Source organism: Scylla paramamosain, chromosome 23 (assembly GCF_035594125.1).
Source record: "Scylla paramamosain isolate STU-SP2022 chromosome 23, ASM3559412v1, whole genome shotgun sequence".
In the NCBI taxonomy this organism is placed as follows: domain Eukaryota; kingdom Metazoa; phylum Arthropoda; class Malacostraca; order Decapoda; family Portunidae; genus Scylla; species Scylla paramamosain.
Genome location: NC_087173.1, coordinates 4,045,486 through 4,068,125, shown reverse-complemented (window position 1 = coordinate 4,068,125; position 22,640 = coordinate 4,045,486). Strand labels below are relative to the sequence as shown.

The following is a 22,640-nucleotide window of genomic DNA, read 5'->3' as shown; positions in this document are numbered from 1 at the left end:
CCTTCCCTTCACTTCTCTTTGCTAGAATAGACGAGCTGCCGTAACGCTCCGAAAAAAAAAAAATATGCTGAGAGGAAAAAAGTTGAAATCCCTCCAAGTCTGAGTGGAGATGAGTAGAGTGGAGATGAGTGGAGGAGACGGAGAGGTGGAGGCTAATGACCAGCTTCCCTCTGTCCCCATCACTCATCTCCTTTCAGTTAATAAATAGAACAAGTGAGGCAGGTCGTGGGGAGGGGGAGGGAAGGGTCCATAGGGGTGTCTCTCCCTCTCCCTCTCCTTTGCTCTCTCTTTCCTCCGTAGGGTGTAGATAAGAGGGTGTCAGTGAGAGGGGTAACAACAAAAGGGCGTTAGACATGTTCCTCTCTCTCTCTCTTGTTCCACTTCCTCTTGCTCCTCTTCCTTTACTGTCATTTGCTCTTTTGCTTTGCTGTTGCGTCTGTCTGTCTGTCTGTTAGTCTTCCCCTCTTTCTGTTAATTCTTTTACTCGTCTTTTTTGTTTGATCTGGTTCTTTATTTTGTCTGTGTTTGTTTGTCCGCCAGTCTTTCCATCTCTTTCCATCCACGTGTCTGTCTGTCTGTCAATCCGTAAGCTCTTCCGCATGTCCGTCTGTCTGCTTACGTGCCTGTCTATCTGGTTCACCTGTACATCTGTTCTACCTGTCTGTTTCTTTAGCTGCCTGTCTGGATGTCTGTCTATCTGGCCTTAATTATCCTTTATTTCGTCTGTCTATCTGCCTATTTATATGTACGCTTAACAAAACTGAAAGAAACTGAAAACTACTTTGAAATAAGTAAAGGAACATACAAAACACATTTCCTCACCCCATCACCACTACCATCACCACCACCACCACCACCATCACCACCACCATAATCACCACCACCATCACATCCCGCGGCCTCCCCTCATCGTCAGGCGATCGTCAGAAAGCAGTATATAGCCAGACAGATGTGTCAGCTGATCGTTCAACGCATGCACGCAACACACGCAAAACTACAGGGTGCTGATGCGTGACCTGTACCTGCGCCTGTATTTGTACCCCGCACCTTTATGAGACAGGACCTAAGGAAACGGTACGCAATATAGAGATACCTTATTCCTGAGTTTATCGTTAGGAAATTAATATGTATCTGTACCTGTACGAAATATTAAGGTACGTTACGAAACAAATATGTACCTGTACCTCCCATCTGTACCTGTATCTCAGACCTCTATAAAGCAGGATCTGAGAAACGGAACTCAATTTAAAAGTATTACGTTAAATTACTCTTGCTTATCTCGTTACGGAACTAATCTTGACCAATGGAGAGAGAGAGAGAGAGAGAGAGAGAGAGAGAGAGAGAGAGAGAGAGAGAGAGAGAGAGAGAGAGAGAGAGAGAGGGACGGCGGAGGGTTGAGTGATCTTAGCCTTCCAATTACTGTCCCTGTTTAGGCCTCATGGTTTTCTTAGAGGCCGTGAATATAACCAGTTAGACCTTGCCTCTATTTCCCTCGTCCTGTCGACCATTACTAGACTAATAAGAGATGAATAATATCAGACACTATTACAAGGTATGAGTAATCGTTTCCCTTTTCCGTACATAATTTAACGGCTTCCCTTTCACATCAATCAACGTACAGCGGGATGCAATGAGCTGGTATGGAGCGATAAGTAGCATTACGTAGCGTTATGGGGGATCGGTAATGTTTTGTAATGCAACTGCGTGATCGCCAGAGGGGATGAATAGAAATGAGTGATGATGGATGTTGCCGAGTGTTGCGTGAATTTGATTAAAACTCCGTGAAGCTGCGAAAAATAAATTAAGCCGTCGGTAGAGAATAATGTAAAGAAATATATGGAAAGTTTAGGTTCAAAGTACAAATAAGAGCAATAATAGATAAGTAAAAAGACGAAGATATTTACAACACCTACACAAACACACACACACACACACGCACACACACAAGATAGTCCATGTGCAGCAAAATTAAATAAGTAAATAAATAAATAGATAAATAAATAAATAAAAAGTATACTTAAACGAAAGGAACAACAAAACAGAATAATACCTTGTGGATTAAGTGTGTGTGTGTGTGTGTGTGTGTGTGTGTGTGTGTGTGTGTGTGTGTGTGTGTGTGTGTGTGTGTGTGTGTGTGTGTGTTTGCTATTTTAGTTTCCTCATCTCATTCTTTTTTTTACAAACTTGTGTTATTAATCGGTTTCTGAAGTTCTAATAGCCCTTTGCACGCACGAACACACACACACACACACACACACACACACACACACACACACACACACACACACACACACACACACACGGACGCACACACTAAGAGCCTCAAAAGTAATTCCAGACATTTTTGCGGACACTAAAGTACGTAAGTAAAGAAAACAACATTATATCTTGCGAGGAACACACAAGTAGAGAAGATATACACGATCGTACTCAAGAGGGAGAGAGAGAGAGAGAGAGAGAGAGAGAGAGAGAGAGAGAGAGAGAGAGAGAGAGAGAGAGAGAGAGAGAGAGAGAGAGAGAGAGAGAGAGAGAGAGAGAGAGTTAAAAATAAGGACAGCCACACACTTTGAGACACATTTACACTCACACCAGAGAAATGGCCACCTGTCTACCTATTAATCAGTCCGCCAAGGGTTCGAGCCCCCAGCTCAACCATCCATCCATCCACTTTGGCGAGTTAAGATACCAAAGCAAGATATCACCTCGGAAGATAAGAAGATAAGCTGGATAAGGCAAGAGGACACAAAGGAACACAAATGAAGAAGCTAAAGTACATGTATTGCTTTTTATGAGTTGTGATAAGTTATATAATGGAGTATAGAGTAAGAGACGTAAGGTAGTAAAAGTGAAGGCTCCTCCCCACCCGCTGAGGGAAAGAAAGACGAAAATAATCCCAGGTCCCACCGAGACTCGAACTCGGATTGTTGGATTCAGAGTCCAAAGTGCTAACCATTACACCATGGGACCACCTGTGAGATGAGTTGATTTTGTGCAGCCATATAAAGTTAATTAGGACCAGATAAGGGAGATAACGGTTTTGATTAGTTAAATATGTTCAGCGTGCTTCCTTTTGGTAGGCAGTCAGCTCGTTCAGTTGGTTTGGTTTGGCTTAAGTTCATTTTAGTTTAGTTCAGTTCAGTTTAGTTATCTAGAGCATTATTTTAGTTTATTTAGTTTGTTGACCACTTGTACATTAATCAGCATAATTTGAGACAATATACAAGATAATACTACCATATCCTGTAAATCCTAAGAATAACAGGCATTAACTGCAGATCAAATAATCATAAAAAGACAATCCAAAATAATGCAGTAAGGCTCACGTAACTAACAAAACACCTGAGGCAAAGCAGCAGGTTATATAAAGTCTCACGCAGGTCCCTCATTTTTACATCACCTGAAGCAGCTCCAGAACCACTCAGGAACACATCAACTCATGCTGAACAACACTCAGGTACCACACGCAAACAACCCACGCGATACACAGAACGCACCCAGCAGCCTTGTCCTCCACCATCTTGTCCTGCATCACCTCGTCTTCCACCACCTCGTCCTCCACCACCTCGTCCTCCACCTCTTCTACCAACTCCACTACGAAGAAAATAAGACACTCTACGCGATGTACCCAGAACTGACCCAGAGTCTCCTCCTCCTCCTCCTCCTTATCAATATCTTACACCACTACTGCCAGCTCCAACCCTTTTTCATCTTTATTATCACCACTTTCTATTTTGAATCCTTTCTTTTCTCTTACCTCATCCCTCTTTCTCCACCTCCTCTTTTTACACTCCTTCCACATCTACCATAAATCCACACCAATTCCTTCCTCCTCCTCCTCCTCCTCCTCCTCCACCATCTCTACTTCAGATCCATACTCGTTCTCTCCTCCTCCTCGACCACATCCACCTCAAATCCACCTCCTTCACCAGCGTCAGCATCACAAACACCTACGCTTCTCCTCCCCCACCACTACTTCCACCACCCCCACCAGCAGAAACACAAGGCAGCTCTTCCATCCAAAAAAGTGACAGAATGCGAAGAGAAACGATCCAACGTAACGCCAAAAATAACTCCCAAAAATAACTGGCAAAAAAGATAAAAAAAAATAAAGAAATAAAAATATATATCACAGAAACATGTTTGCACTTCTCACAAAATGACTTTTCGTGTTGTTTTTTTTATCACAAGCGACGGACTCGGACATCTCTCCTCCTCCTCCTCCTCCTTCTCCCTCGTCCATCACAGGCGCCTCACCACAAAGGCCGTGACGCTTCTGGTGGGGTCCTGCCGGTGTCTTTGTGGCGTCACCGGAGGGCGTGTCTTGAAATAGATCGTCACGCGTGTTAACTGTTCAAGTTGGCGCATAATTGTCTACCTCCTTCTCTCTCTCTCTCTCTCTCTCTCTCTCTCTCTCTCTCTCTCTCTCTCTCTCTCTCTCTCTCTCTCTCTCTCCCTCTGGCTGTGCTATATTTAGTCAAATCGTGATGTGACCTGGTTATTCTTTTCTGTGCCTTCTCTATTACTTCATTTGTTTTCTTCTTCTCTCTCTCTCTCTCTCTCTCTCTCTCTCTCTCTCTCTCTCTCTCTCTCTCTCTCTCTCTCTCTCTCTTTCATTCAATTTGTGTTATGCTTTCTTCCTGTTATTGTTTTTCTGCGCTTCCTGTTTTCTCCCCCCTTCTCTCTCTCTCTCTCTCTCTCTCTCTCTCTCTCTCTCTCTCTCTCTCTCTCTCTCTCTCTCTCTCTCTCTCTCTCTCTCTGTCTCTCTCTCTCTGTCTCTCTCTCTCTGGTAGTTCTTCTTTGCCAGGCAGTCTTATGCAGTTTTCATTATTTTACCGCTTTTTTTTTTTCTTTTGCGGGCATTTTTCATTTCTCTGTCTCACCTCATTCCGACTTTCCTCTTCGAGCGCATTTTTCTAACTCCGTCTTTGGTCCTAATCTTCATCCGTCTCTTTAATTAAGTTCCGTGAGTTCTCTGTGTTCGCCCTTTTGCAAAGTTTAATTTGTTCTTCTCGCCCCTTTCCTTCTCCTCTTCCTTCTACTTCTTCTCTTCCTCCTCCCCCTCTTCTTCCTCCTGAGTGTTCTTATTTTCGCGTCGTGTACGTCGTTTGTTGCCCCTTCTCCTCCCTCTTTATCTTCCCTCATCATCCTGTCACTTTCTTGGCTCCCTAACCTCTTCTTAGTTCCTCCTTCTCCTCTTTCTCTTCCCTCCTTCATCTTCCTCTACTTCTGCTCCGCCCCTTCCTAAATAACTGACTCCTTGAAGCTACTTTTTTACTACCCCTCTCTCTCTCTCTCTCTCTCTCTCTCTCTCTCTCTCTCTCTGGGAAGACGTATGGCGTGGCAAACAGACAGGTAATTGCAGTTCCTGAGCGGGTTACGTATATATAAACGAGCCGCGTCGCCTTTAATTGTGCCGTAATGGTCATCCTTGGAGATACTGCCGCGCCTCTGAGGGACACGCCAGGGCAATTTGCTCTTCTTATTGGTCTTGTAGTTCCTGGTGGCGTTATGGTGTGTGTGTGTGTGTGTGTGTGTGTGTGTGTGTGTGTGTGTGTGTGTGTGTGTGTGTGTGTGTGGACTGCCCTCTTTGGTTGTTGAAGTTACGTGCCCAAGGTCGTCATTACCTCCTGGCTTCATTATTCCTACTAGTATAAAACTTCAGCGTGAGTTCAGAATAGCCGACACTGCCTGCTCACACACACACACACACACACACACACACACACACACACACACACACACGGGGTTAACGACCTCCGCTAAGGAAGAAGTCAAACATTGTAATGAATCATGTTTTTTTTTCGCAATAAGGGAATGAAAATTCTAGTCTTACCAGAGAGAGAGAGAGAGAGAGAGAGAGAGAGAGAGAGAGAGAGAGAGAGAGAGAGAGAGAGAGAGAGAGAGAGAGAGAGAGACCTACAAATCCAGGTACCGTACTGCAGTAAAAAAAAAAAAAAAAACATTGACAGGTCACGGTACCCAAACCTCGATATTGTTTCCTGTACAGCCTTTAATAACACAAACCCTTGGCCGCACCACGCTCCTTCAGCCCCTGTGGCACCGGACGCTCCTCCCACCGCTGCTGCCTTCCGTGCCTGGCCCTCCCATCCTCGTCTCGGCGGGGCGGGAGTGCCAAAGTTTCCCAGTAAATGTCTAGTTTGGCCACAGCTGTTATGAGCCGCCATTTCATTCCGGTGCTCGTTCTTGCACCTGGAGGACCGAAGGCTTCATGCTCCGGGAGAATTCGGCACTGGATTAGCGAAGGACGAGGAGGAGGAGGAGGAAAAGGAGGAAGTGGTGATAGTTGTATTATTTGTTCTAAAAGTTGATGGATGAAGTTCTTTTTGTTCTTGTTCTTCTTCCTTTTCTTCCTCTGTGTTTTCCTGTTATATAATTTTCCTTTTCAACGTTTTTCTCATATTTTTTATATCTTATTTTTCTTCTTCTTTCCTTCCATGTCTTCCTTGTTATTATTATCATTTTTTTCTTAGAAATTGATGGACAAAGGCCTTGTTGTTTTTATTCCTTCTTCTCTTCTCCTACATCTTACTCTTCCACTTTTCTTTTTTTCAACAATTTCCTCGAATTCTTCTTTCTACGTCTTACAGTTCTCCTACCTTCTTCTTTTCTTTATTCCACGTGTTCCTTATTCTCTTTTCCATGTCTCCCTCGTCTCCCTCCTCCTGTTCTTATTGTTGTTCGTGTCGTTGGTGTTATTGTTGTAGTTGCTGTTGTTTGCCTGGGAGTGTGCGAGTTTCATGCACACGACGAGTTTTTTCTTCTTCTCTTCTCTTTCCTCTTCGCTTCCTATCGGAGTATTGCGATGCGTTTGTTATTCGAAAGTTTCTCTGCTTCTGCCGGCGACTAAACCGAGAGAGAGAGAGAGAGAGAGAGAGAGAGAGAGAGAGAGAGAGAGAGAGAGAGAGAGAGAGAGAGAGAGAGAGAGAGAGAGAGAGAGAGAGAGAGAGAGAGAGAGTGGGGCGGGGTGTATCATGAAATAAACCAGGTATATCAATAAAAAAGATGAAGGTAAAAAGTCAGCCATGCAATTAACACTCAGAAAAGAGGCAAAAAATCCTGAGCGAGCAATTAATTGGCCATTCGTTCCCTTTAGCCTCTTAACTCTCTCTCTCTCTCTCTCTCTCTCTCTCTCTCTCTCTCTCTCTCTCTCTCTCTCTCTCTCTCTCTCTCTCTCTCTCTCTCTCTCTCTCTCTCTCTCTCTCTCTCTCGCCTCTTAGTGAATTCCCAACGCTTTAAAAACAGTGAGTCAAGCGCCTTCTGGTCCTTAGATCTTCCCATTCACAGCCGCGTGACCCAAGAAACTGCGTCGTGTATTGGGACTCTGCACTAACGCTAAGCACAGATAGAAAGGCTGAGAGCGCGATATTAGTTCATTAAGTGGAGAAAATAGGAGAGGCTGAATTTAGTATATCAGTACACACACACACACACACACACACACACACACACACACTGCAGGGTTCCTTTGCGAGTGGAGTGCGAGGAGACGACTTTCGGATCTCGTAATGTTTTGTAGCGAGGCAGGAGAAGGTTTTTCCAATAGGTTCTGTTAGCTCGGAGCGGCGCGTTTCTTGCTTTCTGCTCCAGTTTCCAGTTGGGGTTCATGGGCGACACTCCGGCAGGAAAGATTAAAACCATGCGTTATTCTCTGACGTGAGTGTTCTGGTTGTCTCTGGAAATTGTGCTTGTGTTATTATTTAGTTCATCCGTGTCGCTTGCATTAGTGAGGAGCGGCTTGTTGCTGAAGTGTTGATTTCCGCGGATTATTTTAGTCTGGTTGGTTGGAAAGATTGACTTTATTCTTACCCTCATGCATGGATAAATGAGTGTAATGTGTGTGTATCTTCACTCTTATTTTTCATGGATTCAAAGAGTCTTCCTTCTCTTCCCTTGTCATATATACAGTGCCTTACGGAGTCTATTTTAGTTCCTCTAATTTACATTTGTACCTCTTTTATGACACTTAGATTTATATGAAGTTGTCTATCTTGTTTCTTCTTCCTGTATATAACCAGCTCTTCTTCCTTGAAATTGCGTTTATTTATAGTGTTCTTGTCAGTCCAGAGGCTTTACTTTCACTATTTTGATACGTATATGTACCTCTTCATAACGTTTACATTTATATAAAGTTTTCTATCTTGTTTCTTCTTTCTATATCTAATCAGCTTTTTTCTTTAACTCTCATTTATTTTCAGTATTCTAGTCAGTTTAGTGGTTAACTTTCTCCTATTTTCACAGGTATCTCTTCATAACACGCATATTTCGTTAAACTTATATAATCCTGTGTCTTCTTCTTGTATGTAACGAACCTGCCTTCCGTTCCTTTCAGCTTACATGACAATGTGTTTTTTTCCCTTGATACAACGAGTTTTCCATCCTTCCCTTCCCTTCCCTTTATCTTCCCTAAGTGTTCTAGCCTGGCCGCAACCTTGACCGCCTCCACAACCGATCTTCCTCTCCATCTTCCTCCTTACAGCTTCATCATCTTGTTTACCTCGCCGCCTGTCTGCAGCCTCTAATTTCTGTCCCATCCCTCTCCATCCACCTGCCTCGTGAAGGTTTGAAGGACACCTGGCCCTGCACACCTTGATTCCAGGTCCGCCAGGTAAGCAAGCCATTCGAGTCACGTAGGAGACTCGAGTTAATTCTTTTGAGATTAATTTTTTTTTTTGGTCGTATGTTACTTGTTTTTATATTTGTATTATGCGCCACTTCATTAGTGAATATTAATGTACACATGAGCGTGTGACTGACGTTTTTAGTGTCCGTTGTTTGGTAACTAATAACGTCGGTAGTGTTTATTAGAGCAAGTTATCTCCCGGCTTCTCTTCCTCTCTCTGAATCGCAAATATTTTTCTTTACGGATATTTGTATCTATTACTAATCCGTATAATCTGATTTCACGATTTCTCTCTCTTTTAAACTTTGCCTCGCTTTGTTTATCAACAGGAAATATTATATAGCTTATAAATCACCGCATTTAAACTTTATGATGAACTATTTTCTTCAATTCCTGTCTATTTCATCTGTCAAAGCGAAATATTAACTGGATTATGAATTGCCGTGCCCGGTCTTCACATTTATAACCTAATTACGCAACCCTCTTTTCCAGCTTGGTCTGGCTGTACATGTCAGGGCGAAATATCAACTTATAAATCATCATGTCTAGTCTTAACATTTATAACCTAATTTAACACATTTTTTCCAGCCTTCTCTCGTGCGTGGAGGCATGAAACGCAGACACCTTTTTTTGCAATTTAAAATGTCTCTCCGTCACCGTCCTCGCCCTCGTCCTTGTCTGAGCAGGTAGACGGCAGCCTCACATCACGCGGCGCAAGAGCCTGCACGGTGGTGGGTCAGCCTTGCATTAAATTGGATCATGAGAAACGGATTGCATGCCTTGACTTGCCCCATCCCTCCTTCCTTGCGTCTCTCCTTCCGCTCCTAACCTGTTTCTTTCCTTCCCCTTTCTTTCCCTTCCTTCCTGCGCGCTTTCCTCTTCCTTCCTCCCTTTCTAGCTTGTTTGTCTTGTTTTTCCTCGCTTCCTCTCTTCCTTCCTTTCCGCATCTGCTTCTTTCCCTATCCTCTTTTTTCCTTTCCACTCGTCTCTCTCTCTCTCTCTCTCTCTCTCTCTCTCTCTCTCTCTCTCTCTCTCTCTCTCTCTCTCTCTCTCTCTCTCTCTCTCTCTTCCTTCCGTTCCTTAATTACATCCTTCTTATCCTTCTTTAGCGTCTTCCTGTCTTTCCTATTCCGTTTCTTCCTCTTCTTCTCTTCCTTTCCACCTTCTCTCTCTTCTCTGAGTTCCTTACCTTCTGTTTCCCTTTCCCTTTCTTCCCACACGCTTCCCCCTCCCTTCTCTCTGTTTACCTTCCTGATCTTTTTTCCTATACTCATACTTTTCCTCCAGCTCCCTCTCCTCCTCTCCATCCATCCTTACGTGAAGACTCCCAGGTAAACTGTGTCTTTTCTCTCACCTCGCTCACTGAGGCGCGAACCCCAATGCTTCTCAACGTATCAAGGTCATGGAAGAAAGATGAGATGTTCAGTGAATGTTTGCGGGTTATAGTAGAATCTTAGAACTGAGAAATATAAGGAAAAGAAAGTCATAGAAGAATCAGATACTCAATGAATGTTTCCGGATTGCAGCTGTCTTAGAAATGAGAATAATGGAAATAGAAGGGCTCTCTCTCTCTCTCTCTCTCTCTCTCTCTCTCTCTCTCTCTCTCTCTCTCTCTCTCTCTCTCTCTCTCTCTCTCTCTCTCTCTCTCTCTCTCTCTCTCTCTCTCATTTCTATTCCCATGTTCAGCCTATCCGTTTTCTATCTTGCCTTCCCCGTTTTTTATTCAAGTTCCCGTAAATGACTCATGATTCTCCTTCTTTCCATGTTTCCATACTGTTTAGGGCGTGCGCGTTCATTCCCTTCGGTAAACATAAAAACAAAAACAAAAAAACAAAGGGAAAAAGTGTGATCGAATTCCTTGTTATCACACTAATTAATTGCAGGAAATGCGTTTAATTACTTCGGATCCTTTATCTTTTTCACATCAGCTGAGCATTAGGACCCCTGATTACCTAAATGTGTTCAGAGCGAGTAGGAAGAGATACACATTTAGATAAGATGGACTGGACAGAGCCGTTTATAAGCACTAACTGCTCATTGGAGGAGACACTGATAGTCTTCTTGGCCTGGTTAGTGATATGTGGCGTGTAGTGGTGTGTGGTGGCGTGTGGTGATGTAAGTATTCGATGTGGTGACTGGTGTAGTGGTGAAGATGATGAAGTGTGATTTGATTGGTGTCTTTCGCGTTTCATGTAATCGTGAGTGGTTGTATGTGTGTGTGTGTGTGTGTGTGTGTGTGTGTGTGTGTGTGTGTGTGTGTGTGTGTGTGTGTGTGTGTGTGTGTGTGTGTGTGTGTGTGTGTGTGTGTGTGTGTGTGTGTCGTAATTGTGGCGCAGTGAGATGTTCCCTCAGGATAAAGTTTAGTGATAATATATGAGTAACTTTTGGATTATGATAAAAAGATGAACGTGGGATATTAACAGACTGTTGGAAGGCCACGAGAGAGAGAGAGAGAGAGAGAGAGAGAGAGAGAGAGAGAGAGAGAGAGAGAGAGAGAGAGAGAGAGAGAGAGAGAGAGAGAGAGAGATTGTGCATGTGTGAAACGTCGATCATAGAATCAGTGGAGCGAAGGAGGGGAAAGGGAAAGAGGGAGCTACACACAAACAAGAAAAATAAGAAGAAAACAAAGGGAAAGGAAGAGAGACAGGAAAGACTAAGGAGGAAACAGAGAGAAGGAGAAAAGAACGGGAGGGATGAAGGAAGGGAAAACGAGTAACGCAGGAAGCTAAAGAGACAGGAGTGGAGGAAGGAATGAGGAAGAGATAAAGAGAGAAAGAAAGATAATAATAGACAGGGGGTGAGGGAGTAGAAGAAGAGGAAGAGGCGAGGAATAAGCAGGAGGGATGGAAAGAACAATTTTTCGAAGAGTATAAGGCGTCAACACTATCAAAACACTTTGGGATCTTATTTCACAGCGATGCAAGCCTACGTTAAGCTCAAAATCTTATCACCTACGTATGAGAGAGAGAGAGAGAGAGAGAGAGAGAGAGAGAGAGAGAGAGAGAGAGAGAGAGAGAGAGAGAGAGAGAGAGAGAGAGAGAGAGAGAGAAGAGATGAGAGAGGAGAGAGAGAGAGAGAGAGAGAAAGAATCAATACCCACACTACTGTATACACACAATAACAACACACACACATACTTTCCCGTGTTTATGAACGAGCACCAACAGCACTTTGTCACATTATTCATCATTCATTGCTCATAACACGTGACCTCCATGTCATTATTATTTTTTTTCAGTTTCCCTCATTATCGGTTCATTTTCCCCAGATCGTGTTTTTATCCTCTCCTTCATTCACGTAAAATGCTTGATGCTTTTTTTTCAGGCTTAACGAAAAAGTATTTATCTTGTTTCAGTATAGGCTTTCATATCTGGATTGATTACGCTTCCAGTGTCTCTTTTTGTTACTGAACAATACTTTTATTATTTTGGCTTTGCTGGGTCTTCCTTATAATTACTAGACTTTGTAGTTAACCAGGTTTTCACTACCTTTTATCAGATATATTTCGCAATATCCAGTATCCTCTTTCACTGTCTTAGTTTCATAGTCTTTTACAGCACCCAATAAATTAATCTTTCAATATGTGACATAAATAATATTGTGGTTTTGTTTAACACTCGAGTACAACACCAAGTAGTTTAAGCTTTAATGATATATGATAACTAGTAGAGTAGTTTAGTTTAATAGTCTTTATCCAATAGATTAGTCTTTCATGATGTGGGATAAATAATGTTGTAAGTTATATGATGAACGAAGTTTGAATGTACATATGTTATAAAGTTCAATGCTCTTATAAACATTTCACATTAATTTCTACATCTTCATAATTGATCGACGAAAGTACGCCACAGAAAAGGCGACAATCATCCTTTTCAGCTTTTTTGTTTCTCTGACACCGATGCGTGAAGTGAAACCCACAAACTCTATTCTTTTCTTACGTGCACATGGTTTACTTTGATGCAGAATCGTGGAATAAAGGTTAACTTCACTAGGGTACACACACACACACACACACACACACATGCGCATACACTAACCTTACACCATCCTTTTTTCTTCTATTTCTCTCTCTTCTTCCTCCTTCTGCTCTTTCTCTCTCTCTTCTTCCTCCTTCTCCTCCTCTTTCTCTTCTCCCCCCCTCCTCCTCCTCCTCCCTTCTATTCTTCACACATCCCCGCCCATCCGCCCACACCACGTCCTACTCCAAACTTTTTCTTTCCTCTCTCTCGCCTTTTCTTTCATTAGATTTCATTCTAGTTCCCGACAGCTTTCCTCACCCTAATCTCTACCTGGATCAAGTTTCCATTTAATTCCTTCCTACACAGAGTACAATAGGGCCTACACACACACACACACACACACACACACACACACACACACACACACACACACACACACACACACACACACACGAGAAAAAAAAAAACAAATGCAGCGAAATCATAAGCTTCAAATATTGTTTCACATCATATTCGAAGCTTCACATCATTATTATTCATAGTTAATTTAGGTCATGCCTCCCTCTCTATCTTTTTCTCTTTTCCCTTCCTGATCTCCCCTTTCTCTCCCCGTCCCCAACGTAACAGTAATCCCTAATAAGAGAAGCTTTGCACGAGATAAATACATTGCAGTAAATTTCGTGATTTTATTATACTCGTTGTGTCGCGTTAAAAATTACGTGAACTTCAGCTGGGTTGAGTGTGAAATAGTGAGAGTTTTCCTGATGTTATTAATTCCCGGTTTCTTTTTTCGCATTTTTTTTTTTTTTTTTTACATTCAAACACCTTTCTTTTTAAATATTTTAGTGAAGAGAGATACTTGAAGGTTGAGTGTGACAGTTTGCGTAATAATACTGATTCCGAATTTTTTGTTTTACCATCTTCTGAGTATTTAAGAATTCAAGTCCTTAATACGTATTTTAGAAGAGAGAGATATATTGTTTATTTCAAAGATACTTGTTCGTTGCCGTCTCCCACCTCTCCTTCCTCCTTTACTTTTTTTTGTTCCTATTACTCATTCTATACTTTTCGCTTACTAACCTCTAAATATTCATATACCTAATATTTTCTTACTCGTTCAAGTTTTTAAATAAGCAAAATGAGATTCATGCATGTTTAAAGACACATGTTCAATCGTTACTTTCTTTCTTTCATTTTTTTTTTCACTATCCTGCTTTCCTCCACCTTTCCTTCCTTTACGTTCCCACAAATCCACTAATTTGTTTCCTTTTCCCGCGGCGCCTCACATTAAATAAGAAAACCTGGGTCTTCTCGTGATGCCAAAGTTTATAGTGCTCTTCGGGTGGAGTTTCCTGCTGTCTCCTCTCGCCTCCCACCACCCACCGCCCCCTGACGTCACGCCTGGCCACCACTGCGTTGTGACATTAAGGTTTCATAAAGTTATATGAAAAATTTCGTCAAGTCCACCGTGTTGTTTGTCTTGTGTGGCGTGACTCAGCAAATTTCCGGATGAGTGTGAAAAAGTGAGTTAGTTTTTGAGGTAGTGATGTTCCCTGCCATCTCTCTCTCTCTCTCTCTCTCTCTCTCTCTCTCTCTCTCTCTCTCTCTCTCTCTCTCTCTGGTCGTGCGAATTGGTTTCAGTTTCCCTCCTCCACTTCTTTTTCTCATTGAATTCATCCTCCTCTTCCTCCTCCTCCTCATTTTTTCTTCCCAAATCCTCTTCTTTTTTTTTTCTCTCATTTCCTTCCTATTCTCCTTTTCTTATCCCAATCTTTTGTATTCCAGTAGATTATTTTTTTATGCCAACTTTCCCTCTCTCCCTCTTATCGTTTTCTTTCTTCTTTTCATCCTTGCTTCTCATTCCCTTTCTTCTCTCCCCTTCATCCATTTCCTTTCACTTCTCTATATCCAGCCAATAGTCCCCTTTCCTTTACTCCCTCTTCCCTTCCTCCTTCCTTCCTTGGATTCCTTTCCTTAGCTCTTCTTTAGCGTGTGAATTGCTGTGAAAGGTCAAGTGTGTGTGTGTGTGTGTGTGTGTGTGTGTGTGTGTGTGTGTGTGTGTGTGTGTGTGTACGGAATGGTGAAACGTCGAGAATGATTTGAAGCAGGAAAGGAAGGTAGAGGATAATGATAATTGACAATAGTAGTAAAAATGATGATGATGATGATGATGATGATGATGAAGATGATGATGATGATGAAGAGGAGGAGGAGGAGGAGGAGGAGGAATAAGAGGGATAGGAGGAGAAAGACAATAGAACTGAAATACAATAATGAAGATGAAAAGTAGAAGAATCAACTGTACGTTTCTATTTACGTTATAGTATGGAATCAACAACAACAACAACAACAACAACAACAACAACAAAGGCACCCCACAAATGGCCACCAATGTACTGTTGTTGAAATTTGATGAGACCAAACAATCCTCTTACAAAACGAAATGTTTGTTTGTGTGGCGCCAACTCCACAGTTCCCTTTCAACCTCATCCATTCCCCTCAACTGTGCCCCTCTCTCGCCGTCACACCATCAACGCGCCCATTTCTCTTCATTGCTCTTTTAGTACCTTTGTTTAATTTCTACCCTGTCTGTCTCTCTATCTCCCTCTTCCTCTCCATCCCCCCTCTCCCCCTCTCTCTCTCTGCCTCATATCTACCTTTCTCCTATAGTGTAACATTCATACCACACCTGGACACACCTGCATCTCATCTTTCACATACCGGTCATATCCTCACCTTCCTTTCATTTGTAACACATTCCTCTCTCATTTGCATCTCCATCTTACTCATTTTTTTTTTCATCTCTCTCTCTCTCTCTCTCTCTCTCTCTCTCTCTCTCTCTCTCTCTCTCTCTCTCTCTCTCTCTCTCTCTCTCTCTCTCTTCACAAAGCACTGGTTCACACACTCGTATTTACACCTGGATACAATGCAATATGAAGCAGGATTGAATACGAAGCGATGATGAAAGGGGCTCTCATATGCATAAAAAGTAGGGAATGGAATGAAAGATACATTAGAGTACAAGGAGGTGAAAGGCCGCGTACTAACACACACATACACACATACGTACATGCGGACAGCGCAACACAAGCCAAAATGCATTACGCAACTGGAAACACATTCTGGGCGACACGTGAACATTATGAAGGGAAATTGTGGGGCGTTGCGACTCCCCAATACGCGGAGAAAACCTCCCTTTTTGCCTCTCCTTGCTGGGATGGGCCGGGGCTTAAGTACAGCGTAAAGGGTATTGTCGCGACGGGAGATGGTATCTAAAAAGCATTCAATAAAATCACCTCTTGTTTACATACATACATGCACACACCCTCTCACTATACATAACGAAAATATGAATACAACCATCCACACAAACACACGTTCACACAAGCATATTCAGACAGCCAGCCACCTAGCCCCAGACACACACAGACAAAGACAGACACACACACGCCTTTACACGAGTCATAACACTATATCGCATGGAGTTCAGCTGCTGGCTTAAACTGGAGACAGAAAACCGTAGATTAAAGGTTAGCCGAGTATTGCAAGGCCCCGATAGCAGCCAGGCATGTTTGTTTGATTCATGGAAATGCAATCAGCGACTGGCGGTGGCCTGACTCAGGTCAACGCCACGGCCCACGCACCACGAAGCCTTGAGACGTCGCTGTTTCTGGGTGACTCGTGTACGTGTCTGCTTTAAGTCTCCGCAACGTTCTCCCGCACGGAATGACCGGCTGAGACGTTGAGCCACGGGAAGGTGAAGGTGAGGGTATTCTTGGTGGCTGCAGGAGCTGTCTGTGCCTCACTACACGCCATCCTACACTTGTTTCTCTCGTGTTTTCTCACGTTTTCTTAGATTTTGGTGAAAAGTCGAGAACACAATAGGGATTTAGTGGGTTACCTTATCTCTTCCTATCAGTTTACGTTTCCTTCCGTTATGTTGTCATGCCTTCCTCCTCCACCTCTTCCTCCGCCTTCTCTTCATCTTCCTCCTTCTCCTCCTCTTCCTCCACTAACGTCTCATCCCCCAATGTCTCAAGAGCGTAGTCAGTGTTCTCAGTGTCCACAGTGTCCAGCCAGCTCTTGTCTCGTCTCTCCAGCGTCAGGTTTCCCTCACACCCTCTGAAGGACCTCGTCACCACAACAATAGAGCCTCGTAAGCACCGCCACTGAGCCGCCACAAGCCAAACTGCCGGAACCTCAATGACCATAATACTCGGCGGCTAATTGACACACACACACACACACACACACACACACACACACACACACACACACACACACATACACACACGATTGCACCATCAGTACACCGTTAATTCTTTATGGGCGCTTTAGGAATAAAACAATAGAATAGGAAATTCATTCATTTTGTTATTGTTGTTGTTAAATGCACACGATTTTGCGTATATATTTTTCTTGATTTTTTATTTATTTATTTTTTTTTTTTGTTTCCATGCAGCCGAGTATTAAAAAAATAGAATAACTTTCGATTTAGTAAAAATGTATACGCACATTCCCAGAGTTGTTAATTTGCTAAAGGGAATTGAATACTGCATGTCGAGCGTTATAATGTAGTTACCCCTAATAGTTATAGTGATGCAGTATTGAAATAAATGAAAATTGATGATGTCTGTTACTTAGAAACTGTGGACTTGGATTTTTTTTCATTAACTAGTCTCATAACCTTCCTCAGCACGAAGAGTATGACGAGCGACGAAACTACCAGCATCTTTCTTTATTTCAAAACTTTCCCACAATTCAGAGTGTCATCTTCAGTGGCTAAAAATAAAGGAAAAGTTCATAGAAATGCCAAAAGAATTACAAAAAACACAAAAAATCAATAGCAACGAAAAAGTAGAAAACAAAATAGGAAAATAAAAAAAAAGGCTGTCAAATAACACAGAGAGGAGCAACTCCCAACACACACACACACACACACACACACACACACACACACACACACACACAGGGTACCAGATTGAGAAAGAGCAAGAGAGGTTAAAAAATCAAGTCAATGGAGAGCTACAGGCATCGTTAAGAGTTGTAATATTCTAGTGAGCCAATTAAGTAGGGCAGAAAATTAGTCAATTAGTGACATAATTGATTAATATATTAATTATTGCGTTTAGTCCCAATCGCATGCTTTCCAACCTGGGGTGAGTGTATCTTAATGAGTGGCAATTTTGTCATGATTATTATTATTATTATTATTATTATTATTATTATTATTATTATTATTATTATTATTATTAGTGTTGTTGTTGTTGTTGTTATTGTTGTTGTTATTGCTGCTCTTGTTGTTGTTGTTATTGCTGTTGTTGCTGTTGTTTTTGTTGTTGTTGTTGGTGGTGGTGGTGGTGGTGGTGGTGATGGTGGTGCCGATGTTGTGTTGCTGTTGTTGTTGTTGTTGTTGATGGTGATGGTGGTATTGTTGTTCGTGTCGATGGGAGGGTTGGTGAATGTAGTAGTAGTAATACGTAATATTAGTTAGTAGTAGTAGTAGTAGTAGTAGTAGTAGTAGTAGTAGTAGTAGTAGTAGTAGTAGTAGTAGTAGTGGTAGCAGTACTGGTAGTAGTAGTAGTAGTAGTAGTAGTAGCAGTAGTAGTAGTAGTAGTAGTAGTAGCAGTAGTAGTAGTAGTAGTAGTAGTAGCAGCAGCACTAACAGCAGCAGCAGAAGCAGTAATTGCCCCAGCACAAAATATGAAAACTTTTAACACTAATGCAAAGAGAGTCAATTATCTCTAGTCCTCCCACTCTCATTATCGTATATACAACTTTGTGTCTCTATTTTTTTTTCTCTCTTTTACTAATTTTGAATCTCTTCCTCATTTTTCTCCCGTCACCATCCTCCTCCTCATCCTCCTCCTCGTCCCCCCTCCTCCCTCACTTTCTCCAAGCCCTGGCGGGTCAGATTTTGCTATTATGGAAGTTTTTTTTCTTATACAGAATCAGCAAATCTTCCTGATCCAGTATTGAGAGAGAGAGAGAGAGAGAGAGAGAGAGAGAGAGAGAGAGAGAGAGAGAGAGAGAGAGAGAGAGAGAGAGAGAGAGAGAGAGAGAGAGAGAGAGAGAGAGAGAGAGAGAGAGAGAGAGAGAGAGAGAGAGAGAGAGAGAGAGAGAGAGAGAGAGAGAGAGAGAGAGAGAGAAATATGCAACACCTGAGAATTACTCTGAATTTAATTAGTGGCACTGGGATTCCGTCGACGTCAGGTGTGAGGGGGGGGGGGAGCGGATGGGAGGGATGGGGAGGAAAAGATGTCGAGTCAAAAATGTGTCGGATAATTTTTCGGCCGGCATTTTTCACTTAGGTCGCGAATAGCTTCCAGGTAACATAAGAGGTTTGCTGCCTGGAAAATGCTATCCTTTCCAGGCCGGGCGTAATTCTGCTGGAAATATCTTCAGCTGGTAAACCTTCATTGTGTTGCGCCAAGACGGTGCAGTATTTCACCACCCAAACAAAAGTATCAATGTTCTCGTCGCCTTTATAGTATGATGATGTTTTCTTTTATTGTTATTTTTTTTTATTTCTCAGTTGTTTGATGTAAATTAAATTATTTCACATACTACCGAGAAAGTTAATATTTATTTTTTTTTCCATCTTTTGACGCATTATTATTTAATTAATTTCTAGTGATTAACCGTGGACTAAGGTACTGAAAGTCGAACTAAAAAATTCTTACAAAAAAATTTCTCTGCTTTAATATTGCGTGATGTCTTTTAATATAATTTCTAGAGAATAAATGAACATTTTTTAATCATATTTTACTCAACTAAGAAATATATTAAAGTATTTCCATTTAAGTCCCAAAATATGACTATAATCCACAAGGACGTCACTTCGAGCGCCTAAATTTGAGATGAAAGGAAGCCGGAGGACACTTGAAGATTGTTTCAGAATGATAGAACGCAAAATGGCGCATTGATTTGTGTTCACCCGTCCACCAGCAGTCGTTTGGCGATCACCCAATTTGTCGATCCCTTACGGAAAGAGCTTAATTGACCTCATCGCCACTGATCTTAGAGTACAACTGAGATCGCTCCCACGCCACACCCTGGAATAGCGAAGTCACAATCCCTAGGCTCATTTTCCGTGTCTGCTTCCTGCTGGCGAACAGAGGCTACACATTAAGAGATTCGCCCATCTGCCTCGCCGCGCCTGGGACTTTTAGCTTTTGAGCCGTGTGTGTGTGTGTGTGTGTGTGTGTGTGTGTGTGTAAAATTTTGCAGCATTGTACTTCTATTTTTTCATTTTTCTTTTTTTTTTTCAGTTGCAGCAGAAAATTGTGTGTATAATCAAAATATCAATTACGTTTGCGTCCGGGAACAAAATAAAAGAGTGCAAGTGCTGTTGTATTGTAATTGCGTGACTTTACTGCAGCTTTCTCTTAATTCTTCATTTCAGTTATTACAGTGGTGGTGGTGGTGGTGGTAGTAGTAATAGTAGTAGTAGTAGTAGTAGTAGTAAGAAGAGGAGAAGGAGAAAGAGGAGGAAGAGGAAGAAGAGGAGATGAAAGAGGAGGAAAAATAATACAAAAAGAAAAAGAGATATCCGGATGAGAGAACCAGAAAAAAAAAGAAGAGGCAGAGAAGAAGTAAGAGAAAGAATAATAAAAAATCGGTGAGAAAGAAGGTAGGAGGAGCAAAAGGATTTAGAAGAAGAAGAAGAAGAAGAAAAGAAGAAGAAGAAGAAGAAGAAGAAGAAGAAGAAGAAGAAGAAGAAGAAGAAGAAGAAGAAGAAGAAGAAGAAGAAGAAGAAGAAGAAGAAGAAGAAGAAGAAGAAGAAGAAGAAGAAGAAGAAGAAGAAGAAGAAGAAGAAGAAGAAGAAGAAGAAGAAGAAGAAGAAGAAGAAGAAGAAGAAGAAGAAGAAGAAGAAGAAGAAGAAGAAGAAGAAGAAGAAGAAGAAGAAGAAGAAGAAGAAGAAGAAGAAGAAGAAGAAGAAGAAGAAGAAGAAGAAGAAGAAGAAGAAGAAGAAGAAGAAGAAGAAGAAGAAGAAGAAGAAGAAGAAGAAGAAGAAGAAGAAGAAGAAGAAGAAGAAGAAGAAGAAGAAGAAGAAGAAGAAGAAGAAGAAGATGAAGAAGAAGAAGAAGAAGAAGAAGAAGAAGAAGAAGAAGAAAAAAAAAAGCTAAACAAAACAACAACAACAACAACAACAACAACAACAACATCAACAACAACAACAACAACACTACCCGAAGCAGAAGTATCCTTAGCAATGTCAGCCAGCACCCTCAGTAGCTGCCCGTGCATGGAGCAGTGTGCAGGGAGTGAGTGTGGCGGACGTGCGTCAAGAGCAGCCGTGGGAGGCGGTGCGTGTGTGTGACTCAAGTGCTCTTCTTCAGATCCTCGTTGAGAAATTGCTTTGTCAATCACGAGAGGCGGCGACATGCAAGGTCTAGGGCGCTTGGGAGAGGGACCAAAAGACACCCTCGCTCAGCTGTGCATAAAAAACGATAGAGCCTGTGGGTTTTTCGTGCCGTCAAGCGCATTAGGGATGGAAAGGGAAAGTGACTCTTCACACTTCATGTCGAGGGGAAAATTAACGCTCTTACCAAATGTTAGTCTTGATTCGGCCCTTCTCTGCTCCAAGTGAGAGCTTTCGTGGCGTGCATACGTCTATTGTTTTTCTCCATTTTTTTCATATTACTGAGTGTTTTCCGAGTTTGTTGCTTTTACATACAGCAGTTTATTTAGAGTTCGTCCGTAACATTAACTACTGATGATAATGTCGATGGAACATTAAGTATCACAAGATAAACTCGTGAGTGATTGTGGAATTGGTGCAATTAATTTCATTACTCCAGGGGGCATCATGAATACCGTGGAGTCTATCAAGGCATCACTCCAACAACGTGACATCTGTGAGATAAATGGATACAGTTACAGATATTCTATTGAAGGCAACATGTCCTTTGGCTTTACCTTCATGTATCTGTTACACACTGTTGTTCATTGTTGCTTATCACAAACAACCTCGCCAGAGCCAACAGCTATGCCACCGGTTTTTCACACTTTACAGCTTATTATATTAAACATACATCACAAACAGGTGTTCAGTCATGGTTACAAGTCGAATAGCCTGCCTACTTCACTTCCACCACGTTTATGGTTTTCCCTAACTCTTAAATCCTGACCTGCTGTTGATTTCCTTACAGAACCTGGTAGTTTAAAAGATTATCCGCAAACCTGAGGAGTTAAGACTGAAGGAAACTTTCTAAGCGGAGTGGAAATGAATGTGTGAATGTCTAATGTTTATAACCAACACGAGAATTACTGAGAGAAGAAAATATGTCAATAAAACATCTATCTATCTATCTATCTATTTAAGAGGCAACCAATAGAAATCAGTAACTCTTCGTTCACACCTCCCTCAGTACTAAGACTGTTACTGAGTTATGTTACAAAGAAAATGAGAACGAACCAAAGTGAGACAAGAAAAAAAACGTTAATACTACACACTGCAACTACTTCATCCGCTTCCCTCCCTCCCTTCCTTCCCTCCCTCCCTTCTTTCCCTTTCCTCCCTTCCCTCCAACTTTATTATGACAAACTGAAGCAGGAACATGGGGAGGGAGAGGCTTATTAAGAGAGTTTAAAATGCGAGGCTGAGAGGGAGAGAGGGAGGGAGAGAGGAGGGGGAGGATGGGTGCAGATGCGAGTTGACGTTGATGGTTTGGGAGAGTTCAAGTAAGGAGGGAAGGAGGAAGGGGAAGGGGAAAGGGGAGGGGGAAGGGGAAAGGGGAGGGGGAAGGGGAAGGGGAAGGGGAAGAAGGAAGGGAGGAAGGTAGTGTTAGGTGTCATAATGGATGGTAAGGAGATTTTCATCATTCTTACGTCAGACACGAGCTTCATATTCTGCCTTCTCCCTACTCTCTCTCTCTCTCTCTCTCTCTCTCTCTCTCTCTCTCTCTCTCTCTCTCTCTCTCTCGTACGGATGGATAACAGCATTTTCTCCTCTGCCGTAAAAGGTTCAGTCCAAAATTAACCTGTGACTGCATTAGTGAACATTGAAACTATATAATTACTCTCTCTCTCTCTCT

At 42.2% G+C, this 22,640-nt stretch overlaps 1 long non-coding RNA gene and 1 other non-coding gene across 2 annotated transcripts in view; both read right to left on the bottom strand.

Annotated features, from left to right (window-relative positions):
* The window catches only part of LOC135112454 (uncharacterized), a 144,839-nt gene that overhangs the window by 116,588 nt on the left and 5,611 nt on the right, over positions 1-22,640 (bottom strand). The gene's annotated exons all lie outside the window — the stretch shown is intronic.
* Trnaq-cug (transfer RNA glutamine (anticodon CUG)) lies at positions 2,896-2,967 on the bottom strand. Its single transcript has one exon. It is a non-coding gene; the product is annotated as a tRNA-Gln (tRNA).